Source organism: Pseudochaenichthys georgianus, chromosome 15 (genome assembly GCF_902827115.2).
Source record: "Pseudochaenichthys georgianus chromosome 15, fPseGeo1.2, whole genome shotgun sequence".
NCBI classification, from domain to species: Eukaryota; Metazoa; Chordata; class Actinopteri; order Perciformes; family Channichthyidae; genus Pseudochaenichthys; species Pseudochaenichthys georgianus.
Window position 1 is genome coordinate 3802312 of NC_047517.1, and position 26473 is coordinate 3828784.

The window sequence follows — 26473 nt, forward strand, 5'->3', positions numbered from 1 at the left end:
TCAAAGTGATGCCGAAGTAACTACATACTGATAACAGTTAGTAAAAACCATGAATTAACGCTTTGACAAGTCTGCAGACAAGATGGCAGGCGAAAAGCTTTTAAAATGCGTGTTTTCTGAATCGGATTCATCAGGCTAAACTAACCTGTAGCTGCTCCGTACACACTCACAACAACATCATACAGACATAAATAAAGCAGCGACTGTATTCGCCATGACATAGACAGTCTGTGGTTTGTACATGTTTAACTTTTGTCCAGTTTCTGAACAGATATGAGGAGCTGTGAGATCTGAGTGTGTGCTAACGGCTGATGTGTTGGGACCATACCTTGTGGGACCATGGTTGGGACATATTTCGCTGTCGGGTGTTGACCAATCACGAAGCGTCATTTCTTGACTGGCAGCAAAAACAACCAATCACAGCAGTGCTTCTCTGGCTGGCTCTGTCCAATCACAAACAAGAAGTGTTCTCCCTAAAGGAATACCCTTTCCGTCGAATGTGAAATGCTGTGGTGTTTTGTGAAATGCTGTGGTGTTTTCTGAAATGCTGTAGTGTTTTGTGAAATGCTGTGGCGTTTTGTGAAATGCTGTAGTGTTTTGTGAAATGCTGTGGTGTTTTCTGAAATGCTGTGGTGTCATGCACTTCAGGGCCACCGTAGAACCCGGCGCCACAAGGGGGCAAATGGGGGCATTGCCCCCTCAGTTGTATTCTTTGCCCCCTCACTTTGAGCATCATTCATCCATCAAAAAGTACGATAAATGTCACAATTATTAAATAACTTTAAATAATTATTTCCCCCAATATACGTTACTATGTTTGGATCAGATATGTGGGCAGGCAGTCAAGCAACGTGTAAAAAAGTCTCAACCCCACAGTGAGCTTGTAGTTAGCGTGTGTGCTTAGCTGTAAACACAGTCCACAGACCAAAACGTCTCCGTTTTCCGGGCAAAGTCTTCGGTGGCCGGTACCCGGTTGAAACTCCGGAATGTGCATTAAAAAACATAAAGCAAGGTGAAATAAAATGTTACATGATGTCAGTAAAAACAAGTCTATGGTAAAAACAGAGCAGAGTTGTGCCTGTTTGTAGCGTTAGCGTATTTCTTCTTCTACTACTTTTTCTTCTACCTCTACTTCTTCTTCTTCTTCTTCTACTTATAATTCAATGTAGGCTACCTGCCCGCGAAATATATTATAAATATTGACATAGTGCAACAACAAAGCTTTAAACGAGGTAAATTACGAATTTATGTTCTCAATCGTCAAGTGTGGGATTGAATATTACATTAGTTTAGATTAGATTTTTACTATAATAATAATAATAATAATAATATGTTGTATATGATATAAACCGTATTGGTACAATGAGTGACATCGAGTGACGGATTGTGGAACATTGATTCGATTTTTCGGTACCACTTTACAATAAGACTACCCTTATAAAGATTTCATAAATAATTAGGTTATTAATTAAGTTGTAAACACTTTATTAATCATTAAGAACCATTTATAAACCAGTTCTAACAGTTTCCATACATCAACACAGGCTCACTATTTGGCAAGATGACTAAGCCTTATATTGGCTAGCTTACTTCGTCTTCTTCATCAGCCAGCATCCTTGGTATCTGTTGTTCAGTGAGTTTATTCCCCCCTTCAATCAATCAATCAATCAATCAATCAATCAATCAATCAATCAATCAATCAATCAATCAATCAATCAATCCCAATATCACAAATGTTATATTTGTCTCAGTGGACTTCACCGTTTGTACATCATATCAGTATGACAATACGATACCCTCTGTCCTTAGACCCCTTCCATCTTGATGTTTCTTGACATCTCTTTATGACCATTTATTTATGAGTTACTAACATTTATAACTGCCAAAAGGGAGCCTTATTGTAAAGTGTAAAACACATTCCCATTATTAATGAGTTACATTTCTAATAAGGCTTAGCAGTACAGATAAATGTGGGCTCACTATTTGGCAAGCAACCGGTCACAGTTGCCCTGTTTATCTCAAATCTTATAAAAGCTTACTAATGATTTATAAAGTTGTCACAACTTAATTAATAAATGAATTACAAACTATTCGTAAACCCTTATAAGGGTAGTCTTATTGTAAAGTGGTACCGATTTTGGTACCGATTTTTCTCATGGCAGTTAGACTCTAGAGACAAACCAGGGGGCTTTGCTTTTAATCTGTGTCTGTCCATTTGGTGTAGTATTTTATCCAATATTACATTTGGTTTATATATTAGTCACTTTATTATGAAATGCCAGGTTGTAGGCCTTGGTTTGAACATTCAATTCTGAAAATAAAAAATCAACCATTTAATGATGATTAATGATTCATTGTTCTTTAATCCTGACATGACTAGAGTAGATAGTAATTAAGTATGTCAATCTGTATAGGAAGACGAGTTAAGGGATAGAGGAGAAAAGGTTATGGTATAATTACAGAGCCTGTCAATTTATGAATTGAGGAAATCAAAGTTAGTCTATCAACCAAAGTGCAGCCATCTAATAATGTACTATCTGTAATTAAAGATCAGAGGAAAAGAACAGAATGAGAGGGGTAAATCCGGAATAAAGAAGCAAAGAGATTATAGAGCAGTGAGAAGGAAAGGAAGAAAGAGAAGACACGTTTAGGTCAGGATGGATATCCGAAAGTGGTTGTCCAACAAGAAGGCTGGTAGTTCTGGCAGCAGCAAAGATATTGTGGAGGCCGAGCTTCCAGAGAGGGATTTAGTTCAGAGCGAGTTAACTCCACCAGCCAGAGAAGATGTCCGGGCGGCGGCCGGAGCACCTTGTTCCACAATAAGCACTAGAATGGGTCAACAGCCGCCTCCAGCTCCACCTTTTAATGCCACTGCACCTGACGATCTTGGGACAGAGGGGCCAACCCAGGTTATCCTGCAGTCCTACCCTGTCCGAATAATTAATGGCCAAAACGCACCTTTACCAAGAATAGGTTTAATGGAAGAAAGTGGCTGGAATATTCAGTTGTGGCTGATGCTGCATTTTGCTTTCCATGTAGAACGTTTAACATAGGGTGTAGTGCTAATGCAGACAAAGCCTTCACACAAACCGGCTTCTGTAATTGGAAATGTGCAACTGATAACTGATGTGTGTGTGTATGTCCCTTTAACGTTCAGCACTGATTGAGGGCACCTGGCTGTCGGTACGGCCATGAGGAGTGAAAGGCCTGAGCCAGAGACTCGCTTGCTCTCTCTGTTGGAGGATTTGTTTTGGAGAGCATACCTGACTTATGATTTTGTTTCCCTTCACCTTAGTTTGGCATTCAACACTTTGCACGACTACACCATTTTCACACACCCGCACACATACACTACTGATCTTACTGATTAACACATCCCATTGTGGTAGCTCTGTTTAGTTTAATGGTAATAATAAATATATTTCCTTACATCGCGTCCGTTTCACGTTTTTGGCCAAGAGCCAGGCCGTGACAGTTGTGAAAAAAGTCGCCCCCACTGATTTTTTAACAGCCCCCTCAGTCATTTCATCCTGGAGCCTGGCCTGGGCCAGGCCTACCTTAAAGGAATGGTCCACTCATTAGATAATTAATCAAAACTTCAGTATTTAGTGAAACATTATGTTTAAACCATACCCTGAAGAAATCAGCGATATTCCCCGGTAAATAATGATTTTATAGCTCTTTTTTATCAAAACCTTTATATTCCGTCTGGCCGCCGCCATTTTTGCCATTTTCAGTAGTCACGTGATGGTCGTGACGTCATCCATGCGTTCACTTTGTCAATACACGGAAACATGGCTGAATATTTGAGTTCGGACTCGTCAGCAGAGGAAGAAGTTTTGATGTTTTATCAGTATGACAATACGACACCCTCTGTCCGTAGACCCTCACATCGTACAAGGAAAAACTTCCGAAGAAAACCCCCAGTTTAAAGGGAACATGGGAGAAACCTCAGGGAGAGCAACAGAGGAGGGATCCCTCTCCCAGGACGGACAGACGTGCAATAGATGCCGTGTGTAAATTGAAAAGATAATACATTTGCAACATAGGTAATCCAGATGTTTGGAAATGCATGTGTGTATAATAGGAAGATGATATAAGATACTATATGTATGCATGTAGTACCACCCTTGCTAGCGATTCCCTCTCTAGTTATCATACTCAGCTTCGTTGTCCCTGGCCATAGAATCACGATTTTATGGGGCCTGAAAAAACTGGGGGAAAATACACACTAGCCGGTACTACGCTATATGGAAAGGCCACCAAAAACTGTCCTGGCCTGGACGCTAAAGGACGTTAAAACGGGACTAGCCGCTGCAATGGAAATGCGCTATAACATACCTTATTCTTACTCCGAGCACTACTTCTGCTCCTCCGTCGCTTCCGGGCGATTTCTCAACTGGCCGAACTGGTGTCCTGGTCGGTGATGACACCAGAAAGACCGATGGTACTGCATCTCCATTAAGTAATGGTTGTTCCATAAATCCCATGTTATGTTTTATCATACTCTCAGAGTAGTCGTCCGGAAATTTGAAATGTTCGCTGCATACATGAGCCTGTGAATCTTTCGGTTCGGGCCGGCCACATTTCGCTAGCCACTGCCTCTGAATGTACTTCTTACGCTTACCTTTTAGCAACAGATGGAACTAAGCATTCCGTGGATTGTTCCTATCAGAATTGTGGCAATATTTCGCGATACAGTGAGGCATATTTGAAGAGAGAAACTACAGTAAATAACATGGAGATCAACGTGTCCTCGAAAACCAAACGCATGGTTTACGTCACGTCCGGAAAATGGCGGCGCCCACAGTGTTGATGTTATTTCGGTATATAATCAGTTTAAAATCACTGATAATGTCATCGGATTAAATAAAAGAAAAGAAAGACTGGCAGAGACTGGTCTGTTTTATCGGATGATAATTATTTAAAAATGAGTGTCATGAGCATACCATTCCTTTAAAGTACATTTCTGCCTACTGGTGGTGAGCATCTGCCGTTTCTGGGTAGAACTTTCCGGTCACCTATGACCCTATTTATACACCCTCTGCAGCTAACCCCCGCCATAGTGTTCAAATATAATATGGCAAGATAAATATAAACAAAATAAACTGACATGCCAACAATACACATAAATGGCTCCTACACAGACAGTGGTGTGAAGTAAGAAGTAGTAAGGGTTTGAAGTGCTGTAGGACCAACACTACTGCCCGCAGCTCTAGAAGGCTGATGTGCCGAGTCTCTGTCAGAGGCCAGCCACCACCTATAGCTCTCTCTAGCCAGGTCCCCCCCATCCTGTCACCAATTATTTTATTTATTTTGTGCACTCTAATCAATATTAATCAAACTATTGTTAGTTTATTTTCATTTCATTTCAAACCTTTATTTAACCAGATTGGTCCCATTGAGATCATAGATCTCTTTTTCAAGGGAGACCTGCACATTTTAAGAATGGCGTTTATCTTTTTTGAGAATGAGTTCTTATTTAATTTAATGTATTTGGGTCTACAACAGATGATACAAATGTTTGTGTCAGTAAATGTGTACTAACAGAGGCGGGGGGGGGGGGGGGGGGGGGGGTGGAAATAACGGGGACAGAGCTGGCTGCTGTCAGACGATCAGCTGTGCAGCGTCATCACAAACGGACGCCGCTTCACGTGACGCTCCGGAGGAAAGGACGTCCCATTGCTCTTAAAACCATAGACTGTATATATAAAGGCTTAAAACTCATTTCCCTGCTTCTCGTGGTTTCCTTGCGTCCCTCCATGCTTCCCTGGTGGGAGGGACTAGTCACAGGGAAACGACGCAAGTGAGGGACACAAGGAATCCATTTAATCGAAGTGAGAAGGGCCCATAGACTGCTTCTCAGGTCGATGCAGCCATAGTGCCGTCTTCACACAGACGGTGAAACGTATTAATCGGAGCTATTACACAAGGCGAGGTGTGTTTTCTGACAACAACACGCCGGCCATAATGTCCCTGCACCCGCATAGCGCTTTGACAGCACTTCCTGCGGTCTATCACTCTCACTGGAGTTACAACTGGGGCGGCGAGTGGGGAATCGTGTCTCATAACCATGGGTGTAGGAAGCATCCTCAATGTGGGTGGGACAATTTGACAGGGGGTGTGGGCGGGTGGTGGAACTCACCTCCTCTAGGGGGGTCCCATGAACCCCCGGGATTTTTTATGGATACATCTCGGGATTTTTTATGGATACATCTCTCAACAACACCCATGTGAAACAGAACTGTAAACAGATTTACTTTTTCTTTATGCATATTTTACAAATCACTCCCCTTTCAAACTGTATTTGTGTGTTACTGTCCTATAGTAGGAGTTGGAATTATTTCATACCTGTTATTCTCTTGTTTTTTATAACTATAATGATCATATAAAGGTGTGCCTTGGAAATACTTATTTACATAAATGATTTCTGACAAAATCAGATTTACTCAGGACTGTTTCCACTCGGACTTTAATATAGCTACACCATTGTTTGGTTTCCATGGCAGCGCGTCTCGATAGTAGCGCGCAACTGAAAGTATGAGAGGGTGAGGAAGATAGTCACAGAAAGCAGAACAAGAATCGACAACTCGATCCTCTGCTCACTCCTTTCCTGTAAAATACAGGTCTAGCCCACAAATATGCTCCATCAAGTATGGTGCAAGGCAGTGCACTTACAACTACAATTAAAACTGCGGTCACAGACGTGCACGCAGTTGTGGGCGGGCCTTCGCGTCCGAGCGCCTGTAGGGGAGGGTCGCCGGTCGTCAAGCAGATGCGCGCGTGTCCTCCGAAATGAGCCGTTCGTAATTTCTGAAACGTGCGCGTCCCGGACTCCCAGGTCTTCCGGCAGCGACCGGGAAACGTATGTGGGCTCGCCGCCTCGAAGGAAAACACATTTCTGTAAAGGCTCGTCGACGATCGATTATCGCGGTGGCTGTCTGGAGGAGCCTTAACCTGTTAATCCCCGAGCCTGTTTTTCAGGTTTCAGGCTAGAAAATGACATTCCCAGAACAAATGACCATAACTTCACTTCTAAAAGGTTTATATGAATAATTGTTTTTATCAAAGCAAGGTTACATCTGTGAGTTGGATGTAGAAGTGTCAAAATCAATATAGATTGTTCTGTGTCAGAGTAAATTCAGATGGAACATAGCAAAACAATGTAAATTCCTGTCTCCGCCTAAAGAAAACCCATTACTTATAGTGAAGACCAACCTTGAATGATGGGTTAGTAGCCTTAAAGCTTTAGGAATCCAAAGTATAACATAATAAGTATATCAAGATTTAGGCAAAACAAGTGACATTTGACCTTTTTAGAGAGGTTTATGAAAATAAAGTCCAGGCGGAATAAGCTTTGGGCACATTTGGGCACATTTGACCTTTTTCAGGTACCAGACTATAAAAATCATTGTATTACATTGAATCATCACTATAGGTATTCATTCCACCCAAAACAACAACAAAAAATATTTAAAAAAATATATATATATATATTTTTTTAAATAATTTTTTTTAAATATATTTTCGTATGTGTGAGTGTGTGTACTAGGTGTGTGTAAGTGTAGGTGTGTGTATGTGTAGGTGTGTATGTGTAGGTGTAGCTGTGTGGGTATGTGTAGGTGTGTGTAGCTGTGTGTGGATGTGTGTGTATGTAACTGTACCAACGCACTATACAATAAACTACACTGTAGGTCATTGTGTGTAAGTGTACTTGCACAATAAAAAAAACGGAAACATAAGTGACATTTGACTCCAACTGGGGCAGATTTATTTCAAACATTTTACCAACACACTATAGGCATGTAAAAACAAACATTTTACCAATGTACTATACAATAAAATCACACTAGGTATATAAAAACAACAAGTAATTTTTTTTAAATAAACACTCGCAAAACGTTATACCTACCTGAACTTTATACCTATCTGAATGTTCCAGTATTTAGGTCGTGCGTGGAGATACAGGGCCTTCAGCAGGGCCTTCAGCAAACTCCAACAATTCTGCAGCAAGCTGCTCCCTGAAAGTCTTCTGGGTGTGAGGCTTTATCCTGCTGGGGTCACACCCCGTCTAACAAATGTGGAAAAACAAAGAGATTCGATTAATTCACTGGCTTATACTTATAGGATAATATTGGACTATAAATGAATAATATGACACCAAATAAATAAGTAAACACATGTATATATTCATTCACTGGCCATTCATTTAGGAAATGTAACTCCAAAAAGACAAGTAACACTATTTAGCATTTTGGCTAATCATTCCTGTTGGCTAAGCTAACACTAGGCGCATTCACACTGCGGTACTTTTCCCACAAAGGTTCATGCGAACTTAGTTCATGCGAACTCTTTAGTTCGCATGAACTAAGTAGAGATCGCGTTCACACCGGAAAAAGTCCCTGGGGGTGGATTAGGCAAATGAAGCCGCTGACGTCACTTCTTCTTCTTCTGCTTTGGGTTTACTGGCAGGCCGAAAACCACTTCACGGCGTATACTGCCGCCCAAAGTCCCTAGCCGGAAGTCCCCGGAGTTGGGGACTGGCTTCAGTAGAAGCTGCTGGGAGTCCCAGCAGCTTCTACTGAAGCCTTCCGAGTAAATCGCCAGAACGCCGACACCTTCTCATCTCCACCGCTCCCATGTTTTATTTTGTGTTGCCATAAGTTAGTCTCTCTGCGTTTCTGCGATGGGCTAATGCTAATGCTAATAATGCTAATGCGAGGATAATAAAATGGCGGATTCACAAAACTTTTTGGGAGTTTTACGGGGAGTGGTTTGCAATCCGCCCAGCCAATCAGACATATAGCTATTTTCTCACAAAAGAGCTGCTCGAAAGTCCCTGCTCTCTAGCAGGGACTTTCGAGGGGGTAAAAAGGTTCGCATGAACTAATTTTAGTACCGGCTCTTTTTGGTTTGAACGCGATCATGAACTAAGTTCGCATGAACGTTTGTGGGAAAAGTACCTCAGTGTGAATGCGCCTACTGTGATGCAGTTCCACCAAACACAAAAGTAATATATAAAAAGGATAATATTGGACTATAAATGAATAATATTACACCAAATAAATAAGTAAATACATGTATATATTCATTCACTGGCCATTCATTTAGAAAATGTAACTCCAAAAAGACAAGTAAAACTATTTAGCATTTTGCCTAATCATTCCTGTAGCTTCTTGGCTAAGCTAGCACTGTGACGCAGTTCCACCAAACACATAAGTAATATATAAAAACAGAGAGATTACATACCTTTCCCATGGTGGAAGTTCAACATCCGAGTCACTACTGTCCGGGACTGGCTGGAGGAGATCTTCATCATCTGACGAAGAGTCATCTGGTAGGATCATAGCCCCGCTATCGTCAGCTAGCATCTCTAGCACCTGCTCGCCTCGGTGGTGAAGCTCTCCCTTCTGGCTGCGTAATGCGTAATGGAGCCGGAGCAGGCGTAGTTTATACTACGCAGGATCATATCTTTGGAACCCATTGGTCGATTTGGGTGATTGACACCTTTTCTGAACCATTGGAGCCAATAGAATCGAGTGACAGTTAGTAAGTCCCACTAAACACTTACGTCAAGTAGAGAGAGGTTTGCGTAAACAGCACGTGAGACAGCATTAGCTCAGGACTGCGAAACTTTATACCTACTCTGCTGCCATGAAAGTAATGATAGATTATCAGGAACAATTCTAAAGTGACTAAGAGACATTGGATTAACCTTAAACAGCGTTCCCTTGAACAAGAGCTTTGATCACAAAACAGCAACGGTAAGACATAATTATTGTTATGGTTTTGAAAACTGTTTTTTTTTTTCTTCTCTGTTCTGGCTGATAGCTCAGTGAGTTTGTGTCCTACAGTGATGATACTTATAAAAAAATAATCTGTGGAGTATCAGCTTTCAGATGATATGTAGTTTGTGTAGAAAATATTAAGTTTTAAAGATTGTTTTTGCTAGTTAGCACCGGAAGTAGCATCTGCCCGTTTAGCTAAGGGCTAATGCTAACGCTTCTTGTGAGACTTTTGTTTTGTTTCGGTAAAAATTGTTCTTATCGTCAGTTAGCTGAGATTCTTCTCGGTAATCTGGTATAACACATTGATAGGTTTTTAAATATTAAGATGCCCTGAGACAGTGTGGCGGCGGGGACCTTCGGGCTTAACAGGTTAACCGTGGCGTGCGGTGCAGTGGGTTGTGCAGACGTTCTGCCCTTGACTGTTTGTTTACTCAATAAACGCATCTCCTCTGGATATTAGGCCATGTATGTTCCATACCAGTAGAGTTTGCTTTTTGTTGTTGTGTTTATTGATCAAAAAGCAAACCTTCAATACAGCTGTTATGTGGTCAAGGTAAGTAAAGTAATATTTGAAGCTGTGTATTGGTTAATATTAGCATATGACTTAAAATGAAAACACAACAGCATTTCACAAAACGCCACAGCATTTCAGAAAACGCTACAGCATTTCAGAAAACACCGCAGCATTTCAGAAAACACCACAGCATTTCACATTGGACGGAAAGGGTATTCCTTTAGGGAGAACACTTCTTGTTTATGATTGGACAGAGCCAGCCAGACAGCACTGCTGTGATTGGTTGTTTTTGCTGCCAGTGAAGAAATGACGCTTCGTGATTGGTCAACGTCCGACAGCCCAATATGTCCCAACCGGTCCCTCCCAACACATCAGCCGTTAGCACACACTCAGAGCACACAGCTCCTCATATCTGTTCAGAAACTGGACAAAAGTTAAATATGTACAAACCACAGACTATCTATGTCATGGCGAATACAGTCGCTGCTTTATTTATGTCTGTATGACGTTGTTGTGAGTGTGGACGGAGCAGCTACAGGTTAGTTTAGCCTGATGGATCCGATTCCATTCTGAAAACACGCATTTTAAAAGCTTTTCGCCTGCCGTCTTGTCTGCAGACTTGTCAAAGTCTGTTAAGCCCGAAGCATTAATTCATGGTTTTTACTAACCGTTATCAGTAGGGATGCACGATATTGTTTTTTTGAAACCGATACCGATACCGATAACTTCCTGCTTCTCAAGACCGATACCGATAATATAAAAAAAAAATGCCACTAATTATTTTAACGCGATTAACGCATGTGTATTTTTTTACCTTGGCCGCCCCGTAGTTTCAGAGCGCATCGAGTTTAAAATACCATCTACAAGCTGATGCTGACAGCCCCGCTCCTGCCGCCCGCTTGTGGCAGACCACACTTCCACGCTCACCGGCAGGCACCGACTGGCCATCTGGAGGGTGTGTGTATGTGTGGCCCGAGCGAGCGAGAGAGAGACCTTATGTGCATTGTTGTTGTTAGCATCTGGTGCTAGCTAGCTGCGCTAATGGATATAAGGAGCTGTTTAAATGAAAACAGAGGAGCGACATTTCGCCACAACTGCGCCGAGCACTTGACTTGATGCAGGAAGCCAGACAGTGGGACATTGTAGGAGAAGTCAGCACACTCAGCAACATGATTGCAGCGTCCAGGCAGCTCCGGTTCGAGCATATGCCTTGAGTTGCACATAGCTCCAACACGCGCGCAGACACACACACACACTTTGTATTGTATTATTGTCTTCGTACGCTTTTAACACACCATCGTAGCGATGACGATGTTTCAGGTGACTGATCAGGTTCGAAGTATTAGGGAGCGCTGGATTTGTGAAGAACTCCCCTCTTCCTAAACCACTAATACCACAGTACTGGCACAAGGGGAGGAGCCGAGTGAAAAACAAGCGCCCCTCATCCCAATCCACCCACACCGCAGTATTTTTTTCTTTTTTTTTACCCAAAAAATATTTTGTATATTATCGGGGCTATTAATACTGGTATCGGGTTTATCGGGATGACGTCATAATTCCTAATATCGATAATTATCGTGCATCCCTAGTTATCAGTATGTAGTTACTTCGGCATCACTTTGAAACGTGTATTACAATTAAATCACTGTCAAATATGTTCATCTTGTTGTAGTTGGTATCTCCTCCTATAGGATTTACATGGAGATACTTCCCGCCCCCTCTCCAGCGCGTCTTGTTTGAATGACAGGAGCAAACACAGCTGACAGCCGTGGTGAAACTCGAGCGATTAGAGCGATGCGAATATTGGGTAGTCTACCATAGTATTTACATGGAGATAAGCCCCTTAAAAACCATGAATTAATAAAGCATTAATTCTGTGTTTACTCCTGTGATTCAAAAAAGACGCTGGAGAGGGGGCGGGCCGTATCTCCATGTAAATCGGAATCGGATCGACCAGGCTAAACTAACCTGTAGCTGCTCCGTCCACACTCACAACAACATCATACAGACATAAATAAAGCAGCGACTGTATTCACCATGACATAGACAGTCTGTGTTTTGCATATCTTTAACTTTTGTCCAGTTTCTGAACAGATAAGAGGAGCTGTGAGCTCTGAGTGTGTGCTAACAGCTAACGGCTGATGTGTTGGTCCAATCACGAAGTCATTTCTTGATTGGCAGCAAAAACAACCAATCACAGCAGTGCTTCTCTGGCTGGCTCTGTCCACAAACAATATCACAAACAATAAGTGTTCTCCCTATAAATACCCTTTCCGTCCAATGTGAAATGCTGCAGTGTTTTGTGAAATGCTGCAGTGTTTTGTGAAATGCTGTGGCGTTTTGTGAAATGCTGTGGTGTTTTGTGAAATGCTGCGGCGTTTTGTGAAATGCTGTTGTGTTTTCTGAAATGCTGTGGTTTCTTACACTTCAGGGCCACCGTACGATAGAGATGTTTTTATTTTAAAGTAAATTGAGATGGAACATAGTAAAAACATGTAAATTCTAATGTCCGCCTAAAAAAAAAACATTACTTATAGTGAAAACCACCCTTGAATGATGAGTTTAGTAGACTAAAAGCTTTAGGAATCCAAACTATAACATATAATAAGTACCCTGTATCAAGATTGATGCAAAACAAGTGAAATTTGACCTTTTTAAGAGAGGTTTAGAAAAATAAAGTCCACCTCACCTCTGGGTAATTTGGGAACCATCAGTTCCATTTGAACGTTTTCACTGTAAAAATCATTTTATTACTTTGTATTATCACTATAGGTATTCATTCCATCCAAATACAACTGTTGTGAAAAAAAAAATAAAACATACTCTGTTATCGTCTAAAGGCCCTGACACCAACCCGATTTTGGGAGTCAGAGGCCGTCAGAGGCTGTCGGGCATTCGCGGCTGATCTTTTTCATTTAATTTTTCACAAAAAACACACAATGCTAACAGTGAGCCTCTGAATTAGCCCCGAGCGAAAAATGCTAACCTATTACTGCACCGAAAATCACTCCTAGCTCCCTTATTACTTATCCTAGCTCCACATCAAACACATTGTTTATGACCGCAAGGAGACACAGAATCTAACGGTGCCCACCTCAACACTAAAAGATACAAACTAGCGAGGTTACCAACAAAAACGTATATCAAAACAAGTGGCGCTAGGTATTAGCATTAGCACTGCACACACCCACCGCGTGTTCCAATGAAAACTACCAATTGCGATATTACTCACGTTTGACCGTGGAGCAGGGTTTCTATGTACCGAGAAGTGGGTAGTTTAATGAGTCTGTTGACGACAAAACCTCCGCGCACACAGACAGCCAAGGCAAGCTACCTGAATTAAGTCTCTCCCTAAACCGGAAATACCGGAAATGTGACATCCGGTTTGTCATTCACAATAAAGTTTTTCAAAATAAATGTACATTTAATATTGACGTATCAAATTGATTCAAATGTCTTACACAACACATGTATCGAGACAATAAATGAACTGTTTATATAGTCGATCAACACTGTGTATGTTACTCATTACAGGATAATCACATGGCACTAAATCAGACCGGCTGTTCTCCTCTGTTTACATCCTGCTGGTTTAAATGATGTGTTCTATAGGCTCTGTGCACAAGATTGAGTTGAGTAGTGAGCCATTCGTTTTTTTTTCGTGGTGAGATGTCTGCTGAGAGGTCCTTGTATACCTCGCTGACTTTGAGGACATCTGGGTCTGGCAGCTCCCCCCGCACGGCCTTGTAACGTGTACTCCTTTGAACACAGCTACATACAATTACTTAGGACAATATATATTACCTTACACCATCAGCAACTGTAAACTGCTTTGGCATAGTGGAAATGAACACCATGTCACTCACTCTGCCTGGTTTCACACACTATTAATTACACAAAAGAATTGTCAATTTAATTGAAAAGGTCGTTGATGCAATATACTAAATCAGCTCTTGGCACAAAGGAAATACTCATTAAATCATGGATTGGCTGTGAACACATACTGTTCTATTGTATTGCATAGAAAGACGTGTTACTGTTGTGCTTGTAGTGGAAATACTGTTTGTAGTCGTAGATAGAAAAACAAAGATGGAAAACATTTCACCATACATTGTTTAGGAGTTTTATATGTATTGGGTGTTTATGGTTAATGTGGGAAATTAATAAGCAGAGCTGTTGCTGGTAAATGTGTGTGCCATCATAATAGTAATGTGTATACAGCGTTTCGTGAATATCTGGAAAACTATATGCGAGTAGTTTGGAGTCATTTGAGACATGTAAATCGTCAAAAATGGTACATTCTCTGTTAGCTTACGTTCGCCCCGATTGAGCTAGCAACTATTTTATTCGCAATTTAACATGATATTGGATATGGGCTTAACTTGTCCTGGACTGGAATTTTCCCAATCTTTTCCCGAGGAGGTGTTTGCGAAAAAGCGCTTAAAATGCATGAATAACACAGATTTTTCAAAATGGCCGACTTTCTGGGGGGCGGGGCTAATGGAAGCTATTTTGAAATATGTCCGCAATTCCATCAGTAATGTCTGTGGCAAGATTGGGGTAGTTTGGAGAAACTATATGTGACTATCGCACAATAGGGGGCGCTACTGAGCTGGTGTACAAAAATGTACATTTTTTTTGTACAGTCTGGAAAAAGACGTGGGTTGTGACGTGTGTTCCAAGTTTTGCGTCCGAAAGTCATTTTAGCGATTTTGTGGCATTTAAATCATCAAAATTGGTACATGTTCCGTTAGCTTACGAGCTCCCCGTTTGAGCAGTCGACTATTCATTCGCAATTTAGCATCACATTGGATATGGGCTGATCTTGTCCTGGTTTGAAATTTTTCCGATCATTTTCCTAGGACAAGTATGCAAAAATGCGCTTAAAATGGACATATTTCAAAATGGCTGACTTCATGGGGGGCGGAGATAATGGAAGCCATTTTGAAATATGTCCGCATTTCCATGAGGAATCTCTGTGCCAGGTTTTGGGTAGTTCGAAGAAACTATATTTGACTACCGCACAATAGGGGGCGCTACTGAGACATATTTGCTAAAATGTCCGATTTTTTTCTACAGTCTGGAAAAGGTTGTGGGCTGTGACATGCGTTCCGAATTTAAAGGCCGTAACTCATTTTCTCCCCTACTTATGGCTCGGTACATTTTTTAACCCTTCGATTTCGAGAAAAAACTGAATAGGACACGCCCACATTTTTCATTGGTTGCGACCCTTTAAATCTCAGTTTATACTCACCCTGCCAGTATGTCTATGACAATATATATTTGTTTAGTCCATCGGTTCTTGAGATATAAATTGTTCGAAATGAACATTGTTTGTTGTGCCTATTCCCCAAGACACACTGAACCTATTCACCGAAATCTGTGATATTTGGATACATTTTGGATGAATTGTGAGCATTTATGTGTAGGCCACACCCTTTTGCTAATACGTTTTGATTGATGTCGGCCACATTTTTCCACACCTCGTGCTCATTTTGTACGGTAATGTGTCTGCCCCTCCAGTGATGCTGTGCACTAAGTTTGGTTTGGAAAATCAAGAAATTGGAATTTAAGTTAATATTTCAATGTTTTTCACATTATACTAATTTAAAAAAAATCAAAGTAGGCGGAGCTTCGGGATATGAGAGGATAATATGTAGAGCTGCTCCACCCGGATAAGTGTGCAAAATTTCAGGTCCGTCAGACTTACGCTGCGACTTTGTAAATTTTTCGAAACACTGAATTTACACAGGTGGCGCTAGAGAGCAAGTTGAAAAATGTTCGCCCATCGAATCCAGAATGTTAAAGAGCTTACGAAATGCTTTTAGCACCTGTTAGTGGGCTTAGTATATGATAGAGGTTGCATTTGTATTGTGGAATGTGCCATATGATTTTTTTATTATTGATCTATTTTTAATAAATCACGATTATAACAGCATACAAAAGTTGTCAGTTAGTAACAATCGTTCGTTGCGCCGGAAACATCAACTTCGGCCATTTCCGGCGGTGACGTCATGAGTGGAACACAGCTGAGCTCAGTCCCGTTTGAATGCATTGAAGGGCCAAATATTACGACAAAGGATGCACAGCAATAAGACGCCAAGAATAATTGGCAAGCGATATGTTGTATGGGGATGTGGGGCCGTCTCAACATCTGGTTATGGGATGTTTTTGTGGCCAAAAAATGATCAAATGTTGCGTATATGGACAAAACAAGTGCGTCGTACGAGGCGGACCTTTGCTAGACCAGGTAACCCGGGGTCGATGAAACCGACGATGTGTGGGGCAGCACATCAAGAGATCGTGTTTCGAACAATCAACAATGCCCGCTAAGGAGAGAGAGTAAACGCTTTCTCGAAGGTTCGTTTTGCTTTCTTACAACGTTACGTTAACTCAACCTTACGTTTGCCATGAGGCTATGTTACTTCCCTTAAGAGCTAGCTGTCTTAGCTAACAACAGTTAGCAGCTAACGTTTTCTGCAGTTTGTGTTTCCACTGAAAAACGTGATGTAGTTATTTAAGGGTAAGTTAACTAAACGTTATCTTACAAGTAGAGAGAGTTAAGTTGTGTTTAAAATCGTCAATGTAATGCACGTTAAAGGTTTTGTGTTGAGCATGAAGTTAGCTTTACTGTAGCTCACCAAAGGTTAGCATGTTAAGCTGCACTTTCTGTGGCAGCTCGCTTAATACAAAGAGGGATTTTGTGCTTCATTGTAAACTTTTCTTACAAATGTGTGTTAATCTACCTGAAATTGTAGGGACAGTTTTTTTCTACTCAACTATACAGACCATTGTTGAGGAGATGCAAAACATACTGTAAATGAGTTGGGTCTGACATACATGTTACTTTGCTGCTAAAAAATGAAACATTATCAGATGAGGACATCACCAAAGTGTGTGAGTCTGTCAGGGTTTGATCTGTTCTTTGCATGTCGTACAGGGCCTGTACACACTGCTCTGGTATGAATTAAAAATATAATTGTAAAATGTATGTCTCTCGCTCTTGTCATCATTCAGGCTTTGCATTTGAACTCCTATGACTGGTTGCGGACTTGAAGGGAACGACTCCATGGCCTTCCTGACATCCAGGAAAAAGGTGAGATTCTAATCCATTTCAATGCCAACAGCAAGTCATTGTTTTTAACTTTTTTAATATGATTTTTTTGGGGAATTTCTGTTTTATTGGATAGTAGAGATCTACTGGAACCTAACACCAGAGAGAGAGAGATAGAGGGAGGAGATGATATGCAGCAAAAGGCCGAGCCGGATGGTTGCTGCTCCGTGTGGAGCGTGTTCTATCAGGTAAAGCACTTTGGTACCCAGTTATTTATGGTATTGAGTTTGAATTTAGCCTTTGGAAGGTCATTTCCTGAAAAAAACATTTATTTGTCTCAACATTCCTGTAATAATTTGTTTTTTATTGTTGATATTGTTTTGTTCTTTATTTTTGTTGTGAGAATCACTTTGCAATTGTGTAAGTGCTAGCTATATACATAATTATACTAATATTATTGTTGTTACCATCATTACCATTATTAAAAAAAAAATCTTTGTTTTCTTTATTTATCGCTGCAGAAAGGATCATGCCAGCCCACATCAAACACCTGATCAAGAACTTGTGAATCTTCAGGCAGAAAAGATGAAAACACCTGTTCCAGTTTCCTGTACATGGAACCATGCCTGTCCTCTGTTCCACATGTCTTCAGTCAGTCCTGAGGCCTGTACTACGAAGCAGGGTGTTCTCTTCGCGGCTAACTTCAGGGAAAACTCCGGCTTTCCGGTCCTACGAAGCTGGTTCTCTTTTTAGCGGGCTAGATCTCCATGGTAACTTATGCTGAACGGCTAAACTGCCCCGGAGCAGGTTAGGTTGCAGGCTAAGAGCTCAACTCAGTGAAAGCACTGCCTGCTGACCAATCAGAGCTCAGTGTGCGGAGTTTAAAGCGATCAAGTCATATTACAGGAGAAAGGAAATACAGAAAAGCTGCCGTCGCAGGAAAGACGGCCGGCAGAAATCACCGACTGTGTGAACGTGAACATTAATAGAATATCACCTCCATCTTCAGAGCAATCTGACTATTATAACATTAGCGTTAAGAAAGCTTACTTAAATATCGGCCACAACATAAGTAACCGGATCAGAGTACATTAAGTACAGTCCGCGGCACATCACTTCATAATGTATCATATATCTCCTTATCTGAGTCAGCTGAGCCGTATCTGGCCGTGCAACACTCAGTGTCACATACTGTATGCAGAAGTATTATTTTAAGCAACACATTAAGTTGAGGAAACACTCGAGTCAAATGTAATGAAAGTCAGATCGTGTTTTAGACGGGGCATTGATTTCATAAACCTGTTGATGTACGCATTCAAACACTTGTTCTGTTCCAGCTGTATTCACCTTGCAGGTGCAGCTCTGTGGCTTTGATCCTGATCAAGTGTTTAAGTCATGGATGTTTAAAGTTTAACTTCTTCATATTTGACTAGTATTAAAGTGCACTTTTCATTCAGGAAGTATGACGCTGCGCTGTCGGTACGCTTCTCCATGTTTTGTGATTGGTCGAATGCTCCAGATACCACCCCTTTCATGTGAACGCGCACCTAACTAGATAGGACACGGCTGGCTTGAGCGATCCACTTGATAACCTGCGTCGTAGGACCGTTTAGCGAGAGCACGTATGTTTTGGATTAGGCCAACCGGCTAACTCAAACATATCCAGGTTAGGTTGAACCGGCTTCGTAGTACAGGCCTCTGGACCCTATGACTCGGACACTAGTTCTACCAAGGCTTATTAGAGGTAAGAGTGGTAGGAGAGGAGTGGAGTTATCTTTGTATTTAGGCTGCAAGTCGACAAAGGTGATCAGATGCTAATAATGATCCGATTCATTTGATATTGATTGTCTGCCAATACCGAATCCTGATCCGATTCTTCTATTTCCCAGATAATACAGCTGCACCGTGTACACTAGCTCTATTTGTTTTTGCCATTGTAATTCACCATAAGCAATTGTTGACTGTAACGTCTAGACTCTATGCCAACCAACTGTAATTTGTAATGTATTATACTTTAACTGTTCTGGCAACCACAGCAGCCCAAATGTTAACGTAAATATTAAGTTTTCTTTTTACAGTGTACTTATATCTGTACATTTCTTTTCAGTTTGCTTCAAGAAGTGGCTTCAACAGACAGAAGTGCAGGTCAGATTGGGAAAGGCTGGACGCTACACAACGGGAAACATTATAGACATGAACAAGGAAAAACAACAAACACTTTCTTTGTTGCCTTGTTCTTATCATACAGTGTTACGGTTTTTGTTACCATTTAAATATTGAATTCTATGTATTACTTTTATTTTAAATCAAATGCACCGGTTTTAGATAATATATTTATTTTGATGTGTAGGTTGATTTGCAGGTTGGTTGTTATTTGTATAATTATTGTATTGTTACTGTGTATTTTATTATATTAACTAGCTATTTATTAAATTAAAATACTATTGTGAACACTATACAATGTCTTTATTTTGTAGATACCAGAATACATGACACAATGAATCTTTGTAATATATTTATGTTCTCTTGTTTAAATAATCATACCAGTATTTAATGTATGCTGGTCACCTGGAATCCTGGTAAGCTCCCAGCAGGGTATATTCAATACTATTATTAAACATAAGCTGGTGATAGATGGATAAACCAGCCATCCTGGCCAGCTGAAGTGTCCAAAACCCCTCTCCAGCCAACCATTCCAGCCTAATACTGGCTGGTCAATTTACAACAGCCTGACCAGCTACATGTATCTAAACTGGTTATTTCAGCAGAGTCATTATTATTTATTTACTATTTTTTGAGAATCTCTGAATTTTAGTCAAATGTATATACCAGTCTCTGTTCTGTTGCCTGAGCCAAGTTTGCCTGCTACATTACGATGTATTATTATTTATTTACTATTTATTGAGAATCTCTATGAATTAAAGTCAAATGTATACCAGTCTGTGTTCTGTTGCCGCATCGGATCTCCGCCAAATGAGTCTTGACTGTCACTCGATTCTGTCTCCAGAGTCCGACATCAGCCACAGAGGTAGTGTATTATTCAACAGGTGTTCTACTCGTGACGTGCGTGACGTCACTAACCGGCGAAAGCTGTTTTGTTCGGAGCGGTCGTGTAACATCGGAAGTGAGCATGGAAAGTTGTAATAAACCACGATTTATAAATACTGCGGGCATATTGTCATGAATGACATGATTTCCCATTAATAATAGTATATATATTATCGTAATAAGAACAGTATTGTCCTTCATTTCGTAAGCTCTTTAACATTTTCACCGGTCCTGGCGGCGTTGCCAAATGTCGCTACATGAATAGTGTCGTAACCCCCTCAAAAACAGGTCGAAAGTGCAGAACCGGTAACAGAAGAATAATAATACTGACGATTTCAATAGGTCTTTGCACTACGTGCTCAGGCCCTAATAAGCATGTTAATGTCATCTACCAGCTCTGGCGATCCACTAGCATTATTTTGGTTCCCAGAATGTTCTTCTGAAAGGTAGGATAACTTTCTCTAAAAACATTCTTAACATGCTTGGTAATAACCTTTTTTAAATGTTTTTGTTAACATTGTTAGAACATTATGCCCTACTATTCTTAAAACGTTTTCAACTGCAAGTTAGATTTGTTTATGTTGCCAGAATGTTATTATTTTAGGATAACGTGCTTTATCGTTCCGATTTATCAGAAGTCTTTCTTTTTTGTATGCGACCAGCAGCTAGTACAAGTCACTGTCGGTGTCACATGTACTGGAGGGGACCCAGAATCAGACTCGGAATCAGTTGGTGAAAGTAGCATTTGTTTATTAGAAAAGGGGACCTGGGAGTTGGTTATGGCGGCAGTTGTTCCAGGGTGGGTAGAGAGGCCTGGCTGAGTGTGGAAGGCCTTAGATTCCTCCTGGGAGAGACATACAAATGAGTGTGAGGCAAAAGCAGGCACAGTTGTCAAAGAATATGCTGGTTAAAAGCTAGAGCGGCACGCAACAATCCGTTCACGGCAACAATCCGGAAGGGAATGAGTGCAGGCTGCAGGCTTTCATAGTGTGGCTGATGAGCAGGTTGCAGGTGTGGTCGATTGGAGATTGCTCCCAGCCGTGTCGAGTAGACCAGCAGGCAGAGAGATACACACAGTAGAAACTGGGGTTACCTACTGTAACCCAGCTTCTATGAGTAATGGCGCAGCCCTCTAACCCCCTCAACGCACCAGGAGCGTCTGCGCCGCGTTACGTTGCGGCTGCGCCACGCTGCGACCTCCTCCTGCGACCTAACACACCAGGCGCGTTTCAAAACGTTGCGGAAGCGGAGCGTCGTGTGTGCAGCCTCGCAGTTCTTAATTAACTTTAAAACATTAATATGTAGTTGTTACCTTCCACTCCACAAACTGCAGCGACTAAAAACCAGGCCTTGTCCTTTCTGATGTTGTCCTTGTAAAAAGCATCGGTTACATCGTATACAATGGTGTGTTTCTCCACTTCCATTATGAACACCTCGTCGTCCATTGTGCGTATCGTAGTGGAGGTGTTGTGATGAAGGAGGGGGGTCTGCTAAATTAGTATATATGCGGGATGGGCCTGGCCCGGATGCTCACCTTTCCACTTCCTGCGAGGGGGGGGCTGCCTGCCTGACCTTACTTTACGGCTGCGCCGCGGCAAACATAGGATTCATCCTAATTTTAGAGAAGCGCTGCGCCGAGCCGCTTCTGGGACGCGTCTGAGCCGTAACGCGGCGCGTGTGGTGGAATAGCACCCATTGACTAGAGTGGCCGCGATCCTTACGACCGCCGCGGTGCGGCCGTAACGCGGCGCAGACGCTCCTGGTGCGTTTAGGGGGTAAGGCTATCGCTATTGGGTTATCCCTCTGCGCCCCCGCGCAGCACTGAAACACTTGTAGTCCACGCCCACCCGCTAGGTGGGCCCCACCCTCGGGCCTCCTTCCGGTATAAATAGGAAGGTGGCCCGGCAATCTGCTCCCATACAATATAACTTTTCTTCAGCTATTCGTAGAGCCAGTGGGGCCCAGCGCTTAGAGGGCTGCGCCATTACTCATAGAAGCTGGGTTACAGTAGGTAACCCCAGGTCTATTTCGTATATGGCTTCGCCCTCTAAGGCTATCGCTATTGGGTTAAGGGCGAAGCATGATGTAGTCTGCGCCCCACTGGGTCCGTCCAGCACTAGAAGCACAGACACACCTGCTCAATAACACATCCCTGCCTGTTGTGCCATGCGTAATGGCACCTCCCCGTCCCTGGAACATAGCAAACATACCTGTTTTCCTGACGGGGTGAAGGCTGGGACAATACATACCGACCGCTGTGAGAAGTAGAGACGAAGGCCCCACCTTATCCTGCGATCATAGAGGGGAAACAGCCGCTCTCTCCGCGCCAGCCAGGTAGGAGAGCGCTCAGCTGGATCCCTGACGTTACTCACTCTAATCAGACACTTCGAACGAAGTGTGTCAGAGGAAGGGGAACATCCCTCTCCTACGAGGGGAAAAGGCCGCTCTCTGTGTGCCGAGAGGCAGGAGAGAGGCGCTCAGCTGGCTCCCTGACGTCACTCACTCTGACAGGACACCAAGTACGGGGTGCGTCATAGAGGAAAGGGAAACATCCCTCAAATACAATTGAATAAATGAACAGGGGGAAGACCAAGATGCAGCCGTGCAAATATCTTCCACTGACATTCCTCCGTGCAAAGCCGTGGAGGAGCCGCGCTCTGCTGGCTGAGTTTATCTTCTTCCAATTTCTTATGAAACCCAGGCTTGACAGATGCGATACGAGATGTACCGTCTGGAAAGCGACTTCCTCCCTGGAGCGAGCTAGCAAATAGCAGGTCGTCCAGAGGAAACCACCCTCTCATCCCTCCTCTGTGTAGTGGCTCCAGCCTTCTCTACACAAAAATGGGAGGAGCCAGAAAATATCCGACGGCAGACGATTGTCTGGTCTGATATTCCCTGAAATGAGAAAACGCAGGAATTTCCTGTGTTTGGGGATGAGGGGTACGTGGAAGTATGCATCCTTCAGGTGGAAGTGTGCATCCTTCAGGTGGAAGTATGCATCCTTCAGGTGGAAGTGAACAAGTCGTCCTGGTGAACACATTCCAGCACCTGTTTGATCGTCAGCATGTGGAATACTGACAGATCGAGGATGTCTCATTGCCCCAGTCTTTTTCGGGATTAGAAAAATAACGGGAGTGAAAACCCCTGATTTTCCTCCCTTTGAGGAACCCTGGAGATATCCTGTTTCAACAGGAGTTCCAGCGGCTCGGATTGGAGTGCAAGACATAGCTTCTGGGAGGACAGGAGTGTTTCCTGTATCCCATTGAACTGTGGGGGGGAGAGGCGAACTGCGGGACGTATCCTCTGCTGATCAGCCTGCTCATCCATCTGTCCATCAGACCCGCGCGCTGCCACTCTGAGAGCGGGCGCACATGCTCGAGATGTGTTTTTGGTCGTCATGGTGACGAGCCACGCCAGAGCCCCTTCCGATGCTGCCCGTGAGGCAACCCAAGGCGGGGGCCTCCACACGCTGCGTCTCACTCCGACTCTCATCATGAGGCGCGTACACGCTCAGGGGATGGATGGAGGTGTGTGCAGTGCTGCCCACATGAAGCGTTACAACGGCGTTCATGTGTTTATTAAGGCCGTGTGTACGAGGTGTATCTCGGACAGAGGAATGCTGCGAGCTCTGTAGGTTATTAACAGGGGATAAAACCGGCAGGCGTCTGCAGCGAGCCCTGCGGTCTACTTAATCAACAGATTAGTGGCAGCCGGCTTAATTAGCGAGCTCTGCAGTTTATTAACCGATAGGTTAAAACTAGCAGAATTCTGCAGCGAGCCCTGACGCCGTGGCGCTGCCGCTGGGGCACTCATGGAGCGTCCACACTACAGCTTCAAAAAAAGCTTGGAGCTGGGCGTGTCTGGAGCTTGGGGATTTTATTCAAGCAACACGACCAACAACCAATCACATGAATCTCCCGCCCCCGACATACAAAGCAAAAAAACCCGGGGATTTTATGGGAGCAATATATATATATATATATATATAAACTCCCCAAACAGGCGAAAACCTACCAGTTTCCCCCACTGTCTCTGCCACCTCCCTCCATGCCTGGTTCCTCCGGTTTGTATCCCGGTAGGTGAAGAGGGTCTGGTCATACAAAACCGGGTGATTCGCTACGGCGATAGTTAGTTTCTCCTCCGACTTTTTTTGAAATATAGAAATGAACGGCGGGATATCTCTCCCAGCTTAGACGCGGTTTGATTGGCTACGGCTTGAGCTGTCAGATTTTCAGAAACGGGATTTGATTGGCTGGCGCTGGCTACTCCGGCGTCTCCGGCGTCAGAAGTTGAACATTGTTCAACTTCTGACGCCGGAAACGGCGGAGACGGACCGCTCTGCTACCCACAATTCAGTTCGGCGAAGAAGCGAGGCAACGTGACGTCACCCCATTGAAAGTGAATGGGCAGATTGGAGTTTTCGACGCTGTCGACGCTGTAGTGTGGACGGGCCGTCAGCCTCCCGTGAGGCGAAAGGGCTGCGAGGAAGCCTCCACACGCTGCGTTTCACTTCGGCTGTCATCATGAGGCGTGTACACGCTCAGGGGATGAGTGGCGGTGTGTGTCCTGCCCTGTAGGCCGCCGCGGCTTTGTTGTCTGTGCAAATCAACACATGCTGATTCCGCAGCAACGGGGCAAAGTGCTGAATTATTCTCCGTACGGAGATCAATTCCAGCACTTTTATGTGGAAAAACATGTGACATGCACGTTCCTCCCCACCCTGAGAGAGATGCGTCTGTGAACACCGAGATGTGTGACGTAACTCTGCCCAGGGGAACCCCCTCTGACAGGACGTGGGGACTTTTCCAGCGTCACCACGCTGCGTGGTATCAATCAATCAATCAATGTTTATTTATATAGCCCAATATCACAAATGTTACATTTGTCTCAGTGGTCTTCACAGTGTGTACAGAATATCAGTATGACAATACGACACCCTCTGTCCTTAGACCCTCACATCGTACAAGGAAAAACTTCCAAAGAAAACCCAGGTATGACACGTTGAAGGAGAGCTGTCAGCGTTTCCACTCTCTGCCGTGAGAGTCGTGCTCTCATGCGGGCTGAGTTCAATTCCACCCCCAGGTAAACAATACTCTGGACTGGAACAGGACAGCTCTTTTCCCAGTTGATCATGAAACCCCGCTTTGACAGATGCGATATGAGTATACCGTCTGTAAAGCCGCTTCCTCCCTGGAAGTAAGTAGATCTCATTCCCCCTGTCTTTTTCGGGATAAGAAAATAGCGGGAGTAATACCCCTGATTTTCTTCCTCCCGGGGAACCCTGGAAATAGCCTATTTCAACAGGAGTTACCGTAGCTCTGCTTGGAGCGCAAGACACTGTTCTCGGGATGTTAGGCATGTCACCTGTATCCCGTTGAACTGTGGGGGGGTGGAGGCGAACTGCAGGGTGTACCCTCTGCTGATCAGCCTGTGCATCCATCCGTCCATCAAACACAGGCGCTGCCACGCCGAGAAACACTCTGACAGCGGGCGAGATGTGTTGTGGTTGTCATGACGACGAGCCACTCCAAAGCCCTCGAGACAACCCAAGGGCTGTGCGGAGGCCTCCACACGCTGCGTATCACTCCGCCTCGCATCATGAGACGTGTACACGCTCAGAGCAGTTTGATTGGCTAGAGCTTGTACTGGCATATGATTCGATTGGCTGACTCTTCGGCCGAGGCATCAAAAGTTGAACATTGCTCAACTTTTGCAGTGAGCCACACCAGCTACGCTCCACGTCGCTTCCCACGATGCATTTCGGCTAAAAGTGACGTCACCCCATTCAAAGTGAATGGTGAAGCGTCAACGCACGCCGCTGTGTAGACGGTGGTGGATCGCTCGACCAACGTCACCACCGAGTTGGTCAGCAAAGCGATGTTGTTTGCCGCTGCTGACGCCTGGAACGCACACTGGTGCGCCCGGTCAGCCTGGCTGGCGACATACTAGTCCTTGGGGTCGGCCAAAATAGGGCGCCGTCCGGCGACCAAGTTGGCCTGTCTTACCCCGAACAATGCCGTTAAGCTCGGTTCCAGAGCGGGGGTGGTTGGGAAAACCTCATCTGTGAAA

General features: G+C 43.4%; 2 long non-coding RNA genes across 4 annotated transcripts; both read left to right on the forward strand.

Moving 5' to 3' along the window:
- Window positions 1-16187: 16187 nt before the first annotated feature.
- On the forward strand, window positions 16188-18046 carry LOC139435201 (uncharacterized). Of its 3 annotated transcripts, none has more exons than XR_011644478.1 (3): window positions 16188-16662; window positions 17320-17604; window positions 17878-18046. It is a non-coding gene; the product is annotated as an uncharacterized lncRNA (long non-coding RNA). The 3 variants fall into 3 exon arrangements; XR_011644479.1 differs by lacking the exon at window positions 17878-18046 and having other exon boundaries at window positions 16192-16662; window positions 17320-17398; window positions 17493-17865; XR_011644480.1 differs by lacking the exon at window positions 17878-18046 and having other exon boundaries at window positions 16192-16662; window positions 17320-17398; window positions 17496-17865.
- Window positions 18047-18705: 659 nt separating this feature from the next.
- LOC139435212 (uncharacterized) lies at window positions 18706-19807 on the forward strand. Its single transcript, XR_011644495.1, has 2 exons — window positions 18706-19100; window positions 19464-19807. It is a non-coding gene; the product is annotated as an uncharacterized lncRNA (long non-coding RNA).
- The last annotated feature ends 6666 nt before the right edge of the window (window positions 19808-26473 follow it).